The following is an 8,457-nucleotide window of genomic DNA, read 5'->3' as shown; positions in this document are numbered from 1 at the left end:
GTCTTGCTGTTCTCTGCCACACTGAAGGGATTTCCTCAGTTGAAATATAGCAATATAACCAGTTATATAAATCTAAATATAAAATCAATCTCCTACAGGTTTAGAGATGGCGTTTACCATCTCTGGGAAAAACTGAACGTTACTAATCAATTCCAATCATATCTTCAGAAAAGGAAAACAGTGAGAACACTTGCTGAACCAGAATAATTCCTAGCAAAGCTCAGAAAGCTGATCACCTGCATTTAGCCACAAGCCAATCTCATTTAAATCAGGACTGTCCGAAAGAAATATTCTATCAGCCATTCATGATCTGAATTCTGGTGTAGAGATCAATTTAAATACGGTACATACTTAAAGTCATGAGACATTTTTGTTTTGTAATAAGTAAGGCCGTGGCCAACTACTGCTCCTTGGTTGCCTTTTTGAAATAAGCTATCAAGTCTGCCCTGTCCCCTGTCTTCTTAGTGCCAGCAAAGATCACTTTTGTTCCAGGGATGCACTTCTTGGGATTCTCCAAATACCCCACCAGTGTCTCCTCTCTCCAGTGATGCCTTTGTTCTTGTTGGGATCCGTGTAAGAAAATCCAGCTGCCTGCCCTGTCTTTCGCCCAAATAGACCATGGAGATTGGGCCCAGTCTTGGGCTCACCAACCTTTGCCATGGTATGACACTGGGCGGACTTCTGAACAAAAACCATCTTGCCCTTCTCAGCATCACTCATTTTTTTTAAAAAAAATTAAGGATTTTATTTATTTATTCATGAAAGACAGAGAGAGAGGCAGAAACATAGGCAGAGGGAGAAGCAGGCTCCCTGTAGGGAGCCTGATGCAGGACGTGATCCCAGGACCCTGGGACCACGACCTGAGCCAAAGGCAGATGCTCAACCACTGAGCCACCCAGGTGCCCCTACACCACTCATTTTTAAATTGCTCTTCCATTGAGTGTGAAACAAAGGTGGCAGCTCACAAGGAAGACGTGCCCTCTCTCCAATAGGAGTTAATTTTTATTCACATGGTATGAGGTATGGATGGAAGGTTTTGGGTTTTCTTTGTTTTTATTACCTCTGGATATCCACTTGCACATAGATTTTAATAAAAAATAACCACTTCCCAGCAAATTTCTTTCCCCCTTCCTGAAGACATATTGTACCGTAGATGTTTCAGTTCCTGCAGTGCTGTCTCCACTGTGGGCACTTTGAGTGTTTGTTGAATGACTAAATGAGTCTCTCCTACCTCAAGGAATCTTAGAATGTCAGAGCTGGGACTGATCCCAGATTATCTGGTCAGACAAGTCTCCTTACCCCCATTTTATGGGGAGGGATACTCAGCTTAGGGACAAGGAGTATCTGCCCAAAGCAAATAGGTGAGAGAACTGAAGCTTAAATGCAGGGCTCCTAATTCTTCATCCAGAGCACTTTCTATAACACCGTGCTGGCTCCTGTCCTCAAGACTGTTTACCAGCCAAAGGCCTAGATCTGTGACAACATTTTGTGAAAGCCCTGGCTGGGTGAGTGCATTATCCTTAGGAGGGGCCACCATGTGCTGAGTGCCTGCTGTATGCAGGCATTTGCATGTGCATCTCATTTAATGCTCACAATAGCATATGAGTTCATTATGGTCGCCACACTTTAGATCGGGAAACGGAGGCCCAGAGACCTTAAGCAACACAGGCTCAGGAGGCAGGGGGGCTCTAGTTTCATATTGTCAAACTCCAAAGCTTCCTTTTCCATCACATATTCCTCTGGCCCTGCTCTTATCCAGGGGTCTCTGCAGAGGCATGATGGCAGGTCAGTTCAGAACCAGAACCAAACTGGAGCTGGACAGCCTGGCCTCAACCCCCACCTTGGACAAGTCAGCTCTCCTTTATGTGCTTCAGTCTCCTTCTGTCTAAAATGGGAATCGTGCTATTAACCATAGCTGGCAGACAGAGCTGTGATATTAAAAGAGTTGACATGCGGACCAACCCTCAGAACAGTGGCTCCTCAAGGAGTCTCGGTGGTCATCCCCCTGGGGAAAAGCAACCAAGACAAGAGGCCAGGAGGCTGCCCTCCTGGCCCCGGCTCCACAGAGAAGGACGATGCCCTGGCCTGACCCCTTGGACCCTCTGCAGGACCTTCAAAAGGTGTGGAAAAATTACACATGAACCATCATGAAACTGTAGCTTCAGGTTTACAAGGGATCTCAGAGGCTATTGTCCACTCTTTCTCACTCCCTTCCCTCTTCTCCATTCAGGGGAGGCCAGACCAAACTATATGTAAACACAGGCTTCAGAGCCCATGGTCATGGGTTGGGATCTGGCCTCTTCTGGCAGTTTTGCAGATGAATCATGTTTTCTCTCACTCACCTCTGGGCCTTTGCACATACTGTTCTCTCTGCCTAAGCCCTCTTTCTCAACCTTTTGTCAGACCAATGCCTCCTCCTTTCTTGGGACTTAGCTTAGAAATCACTTCTTCTGGGGAGTTTTTTCTGATCAGTGCCTACCTTATTTTGCCCTGAGCTAAAGACTTTTAAAATCTTTTTTGGGTTTTATCCAGCACACATATGTCATGTTGTCTTCAAATAATCCGGTTGTTTTTGGTCTGTCTCCCCCATTAGCCTGGGAGCTACTCAAGTGCAGAGATCATGGCTTCTTTGTTATGTAGTTTTAGACAATTTATTTAACTTCTCCAAGCCTCAGTTTCTTTACTGGTTTGTTGTGAGATTAAATCAGATAACCAAACAAAATTCATATAGAGTCCCTTATTTAATACTTGGTACACAGTAGGTGTTCAAGAGATGCTTTAGATGATGATCATGATGACAACTGCATTTGTCAAGACTTGCTACAATCAATAAACTCTAGAAATTTCAGAGGTTTAAAATGATAAGTTATTCTTCTTCTGGGAATATACCCAAAAGAATCAAAAGCAGGAACTCTAACAGGTATTTGTACACCAGTGTTTATAGCAGTGTTATTGACAATAGCCAAAAAGTAGAAACAACTCAAATGTCCGCTGACAGATGAATAAACAACATGTGGTTTATACATATGATGGGATATTATTCCGTCTTAAAAAGGAAGGAAATTCTGATACCAGCTACAACTTGAATGAACTTGAAAGCATTGTGCTAAGCGAAATAACCCAGATACTAAACCACAAATATCGTATGATTCCATTTATGTGAAGTACCTAGAGCGGTCAAATTCATAGAGTCAGAAAGTAGAATGGTGGTGCTAGGGGCTGGGGGAGTGGGAATGACCAGTTCTTATTTAAGGGGAATAGAGTTTTAGTTTCACAAGATGAAAAGAGTTCTGGAGATGGATGGTGGTTGCACAGCAGCGTGAATATACTTAATGCCACTAAATTGTATACTTAAGGGACGTCTCGGGGGCTCAGTGGTTGAGTGTCTGCCTTTGGCTCAGGGCGTGATCCTGGGATCTGGGATCAAGTCCCACAATTGGCTCCTCGTGAAGAGACTGCTTCTCCCTATGTCTCTGCCTCTCCCTTTCTCTGTGTCTTTCATGAATAAATAAATAAAGTCTTAAAAAAATAAATTGCGTACTTAAAAATAGTTAAGGGGCACCTGGATGGCTATTGGTTGATTGTCTGACTCTTAGCTTTGGCTCAGGTCATGATCTCAGGGTTGTAAGATCGAGCCCCACATCAGGCTCCACGCTCAGTGGGGAATTTGCTTGAGATTCTCTCTCTTCCTCTCCCTCTGCTCCTCCCCCTACTCACACATTCAAATAAATAAATACATATTTTTAAAAATAGTTAAAATGTAAGTTATGTGCTGTGCTTATTTTACCTTAATAATTAAAAAAAGAATGTTAAAAAAAATAAATATTTTCTCTTCATTTCTGTTATGGTCAATGAGGATGCTCCTATTTGGGGTTTCTCCTCCAAATGTAGTGATTTGGGGATCTGGGCTCTTTCCATCTTGTGCCTCCATCGTCTTCAGCATGTGGATCCCAGTGTCACCCTAAAATAGAGGTTGAAAACTATACCCCGTGAACCAAATCCAGTTGGCAGTATGTTTTATATAGCCTTAAACCTAAGAATTGATTTCCATTTCCAAAGCATTGTGAAAAAGGGGAGGGAGGAAGAGGGGGAGAAGGGGGTAGAAGACAGTATGCAACAGAGATTGTATATGTTCTATAAAGCCTAAAATATTTATTTGGCCCTTTCCCATAAAAACTTCCCAACCTTTGCCTTAGAAACATTTCCTATTCCAGACAACGTGGTACACATCACTTCTGCCCATATTCTATTGGCTAGAACTGTGACATGGCCATACCTGACTGCAAGGGAGTCTGGGAAATGTAGTCCAGCTGTGTGGTCAGAAAGAAAAGGAAATGAACTTGGTGGTCATCCCACAATCCCTGCTACAGTGATGATGATAGTGATGATGATAGTGATGATGGTGATGAAGAGCATTGAGGATGTCTCTCCAACTGTTCCATTCTTCCCCAAGAGCAGCAATCATACGGTCAGGGAAGTCTGCCTCAACCTAGTTTAGTCCAAGACATTCTTGGTGATCCCATCTCTGGTGTCTAGCTCAGAAATCCAGGCTTAAGCCAAGTACAGAATGGCATTCCTCTGGCAACACTTATTGGTTCAGGGATGGGGAAGGGATCCAAGTGAGGCCGAAAGGAAGAACTTTTGTTTGATGGTTGGTAAGAGGATCTCTCTCCTCCTCTAGTTGTGGCCAGAGGAAGTACGACATCCAGAAGGCAGTCATCCTTCAATAACTACAAGAAGAGCCTTAGGTGGAGTCAGCTTTGTACATCACAGAGCAGGGACGAACAGGACCCAGAAGACATCGTGGGCTGCTAAAGAACCAGCCTGATGATTGGTTATGAGGCCCATAAAAATCCCTCCTTGTTCAAGCCACTTGGAGGCATGGTTTCTGTTGCTTCCAGCCTAAAGCACCTTAGCTGAGCAGCTGGCTTCTAGAACAATCCTGCCAAATAGGCAGCCATAGTCTACAGGAGGCCCCCATCCTGGAGTCCCCCCTATGGATTGCTGCTGAGCTCTTCCATATGTGAAGCCCGAATTTACCTTGCTGCAACTTCCACCTGTTATCCAAGAGCCTCAGGATTAAAGGAGCCAGGAGTCTCCATTTAGGGAAAAACTTTTGATTTTAGTATTCACAGAGCTTCACTTGGGAGATTTCCCCTACAATCTGTACTTTAATGTACCGAACATTTTTCTCTAAGTTGGATGTTAAACAATTCACTTAAAAAACATATTGTTATTCTTAGCAATAGTATCCATGAACTTTTGGGTGGAGATTGCTCTTTATGATTTTTTTTTCTGAAACATCTTAAAATAAATGCATATGTATGCAATTTTTAACATAGAAAATACGAATCTGCATGCTAATTAAAAGCATTTTCTAAATCCCACTTTGGGAAACTCATCTCTCACGGATCTGAGTGGGTATGTTTTATGTCTCCAATAGGACTGGGACCCCTTGAGGGCAGGAGGCATGACTTCTATAATTCACTTATGCCTCAGAACAATTCTCCCCACTTACAGATGCAGAAACTGAGGCCTCAGAATGATGAAGGAACTTGCCTAAGTCCGCATGGAGAGATCCAGGGGTGAGTTTGCATTTTGAAAGAGAGTGATTCTTTGAGCAAGCCCTTAGGGACCTTGCTCAGTGCCCCTCCCTTTCCTTCCTCAGGAAACTGAGACCCAGACAGGAGAACTGACTTGTCCAAGGTACCAGGGAACCAAGCCTAGAGGTGATGGTCTAAGGCTGTGTCCGTGATGCCACACTGCTCATCGCAGACCCTCTTGGTTGGTCCAGAAGACAGCTGTGATCACATCACCTGATGTGTCATCTGAGGATCTCAAAGCACCAACTAACTAGTACTATAGCCCAGGGTGACTGAAATGGTCACAGGGCCTTGCATCTCTGTGACTGGCAAGTTCCTGCAGTTCAGCTCTCTGATTTGCTAAAGACAAGTGGAGTTATATGAACCCGATGGCCCTTTGGAAGCACCAAGGTGATCTTTCTGGTGTGGGCATAGAATATAGACTGGGGTAGCAGCGTAATGCTAAATGTTTAACAACCAGCTGTCCAGGGAGAACAGAGAAAAGCTCTAATTTCTAACATTTGCTGATTTCTCTGTTGCAAAGCCCCCCTTGGTTTCAAGCTGCCGATCTGACATCACAAAATGCAGAGTTGGGACGAGATGTGCACACTGGCTCTTGAGAGCTGGTACAAGCTGGCTTGAACACACCACTGGATCAGATGAACACGGTGGTCAAGCACATTCACTGCACACTCACTGACGAGCCTGGTGGGTCTGGGTAGGCACCAGGGCAGGGCCACCTTTGCCTCAGCCCATGCATGTCTCCTGATGCCCAGCATCAGGGATCTAAAGGGAGACTGGATAGTGATGTTGTATGTCGGTCACTGTCGACAGCGATGAATCAGAAATGGAGCTAGCCCTTGAGGAGCACAAAGGAAAATGGCAGAGATGATTACTTTGGGGTTAGTATTGAGATAAAGGCAACCACAAAATGTAGAGCAAGGCCCAAAACCATCTCCTCGCTGGGGCTTTAAAACATATCTCTTATTAGGGCACCTGGGTAGCTCAGTCCATTAAGTGTTCCACCCTTGATCTCAGCCCAGGTCTTATCCTGGGTATGGAGCCTACTTTCTATCAATCAATCAATCAATCAATCAATCTTTTACTGATGAGAATATGGTGACAAACAACAACCAGAAGGTGAGTGCCAACCAGTGATGAAATTTGATCCTAAATTGTGGAAGGGCTAGAGGCCTCCCCTGCTCCTAAATTGTCTGAGGGAGAATGGGGGGAGGAAGGAGTTAAGAAACATGAAGAATTAAGGACTGGAAACATTTACATGTCCCTCGATACTGACCCCCTCTTAATGATAGGCCATAGAGGGCAGGGGTCAGCCTCTCTCTTCCTCAATCACTGAAACAGCTCACCTCTTCTGGTGAAAGGTCAGCTCCAGATCAAGGCCTGCAAGAAGGTCAGGGCACATTCAGCAACAGCATCATAAACCTGACAGATGTCAGGGTGAGAAGGGAAACTGGCTTCAGGGATTCCCCTGAGCCTTCTCTGTGTCACCTAAGACCACCAGTGAGCAGTTGGGTATGAGGTTGAGTAAATGCCCATGTACATACAGTCTGCTTCATCATCTCTCCTATCATGTGAGCATCGTAGGCCACTGGGGAATGGGATGATGTCTGGGAAAGTGAAGAGTCTATAGTTCCAGTCCTGATGTTGTGGCTGCTTTAGTTTGTGCTGTGTTGATTTGTTGAGCATGGAATTATCCACTGGAAAATTAATAGTAACCATTCTCATTCAAACCTTACAACCCCAGGAGGTAGGTGGGGGAAGGCCACAGAGTTAGGAAACTAAAGAACAGAATTTGAGACCAAGTGGATTGACTCTAAGTGCTTACTCCCCTGCTTCCTGCTCAGAAAGAGAAAGAGAGAGAGAGAGATTGTCCCCAACACTTAGTGGTGGCCAGAATGGCATTACCCTATGGAGCCATCTGCTGCTTCCTTCTTGCTCCAGAGTTCCAATGCTACTCCATAAAGCCTTCCCAGAGCACCAGAGCACCCTGTCTTCATCTCTCTTGAGGCATAGATCCTTTCCACTTTGTATTATATTTCTACAAATGTCTCTTTCTCTCTCCAAAGAAGCAGATGCTCTTTGTAGACACGGGCCTCATCAGCATCACCTTGATGTTCCTCCTGGTGTTTAAGCCATGGTGTCCACCAATATAGTCCTGTCTAGGCTTCTAATTTATGAGCAAAGGAAGTCATTCCAGGCTCAGAGCCATAAAGTGGCTGGCTCAAAATCATGATAGACCTTGAGTATCAGAACCCAGTTTTGAACCCAGCTCTGTATCCAAGATATTTTTTTAAAGTTTGTTTATTTATTCATATTTTAGTAATCCCTACACTCGATCTGGGGCTCCAACTCAGACCCTGAGACCAAGAGTTGAATGCTCCTCGGATTGAGCCAGCCAGGCACCCTTGATTCCAAGATCTTAATATTTAGAGTTCAAAGTAAAAGTTAGCTTCTGATTAGAGTCTTGTGTTGTTGGATATTTGGCAGGTGCTTGCCTTGGCTCCTCACAAACCTGGAAGTGTAGGAAGGGCATAATGCTATGTGCTGAAGGGTTAGCATGGTGCTGTGTGCACAGTAGGTCATAAATATGTGCTGGTTTGGTGAGAGCATTCTCTCTTGACTCTGCTTCACTGCCTAGTGTCACGATTAGGTCACCCAGGAGACACCACTACTCTTGTACAAATCCATCAATTCCTCAAAAGGAATGAGGAACAATGAATGACTGGTCAACCTACTGTGTCATTGGCAGGTATGTGGCGAATTTCCCATACTAAAGTATGGGAAAAGCTGGCAGCATGGTGTAGCCCAAGGAGGAGAGCACAGGCTGAGGTCAGACTGGCACAGGTAGCTAAGC

General features: G+C 44.6%; 1 pseudogene; it reads right to left on the bottom strand.

The window, feature by feature from the left end:
- Positions 1-400: 400 nt before the first annotated feature.
- Positions 401-720, bottom strand: LOC140634498 (cytochrome c pseudogene; annotated as a pseudogene).
- Positions 721-8,457: the final 7,737 nt, after the last annotated feature.

This window comes from Canis lupus, chromosome 5 (genome assembly GCF_048164855.1).
Source record: "Canis lupus baileyi chromosome 5, mCanLup2.hap1, whole genome shotgun sequence".
In the NCBI taxonomy this organism is placed as follows: domain Eukaryota; kingdom Metazoa; phylum Chordata; class Mammalia; order Carnivora; family Canidae; genus Canis; species Canis lupus.
This window is presented reverse-complemented; position numbering and strand designations above follow the sequence as displayed.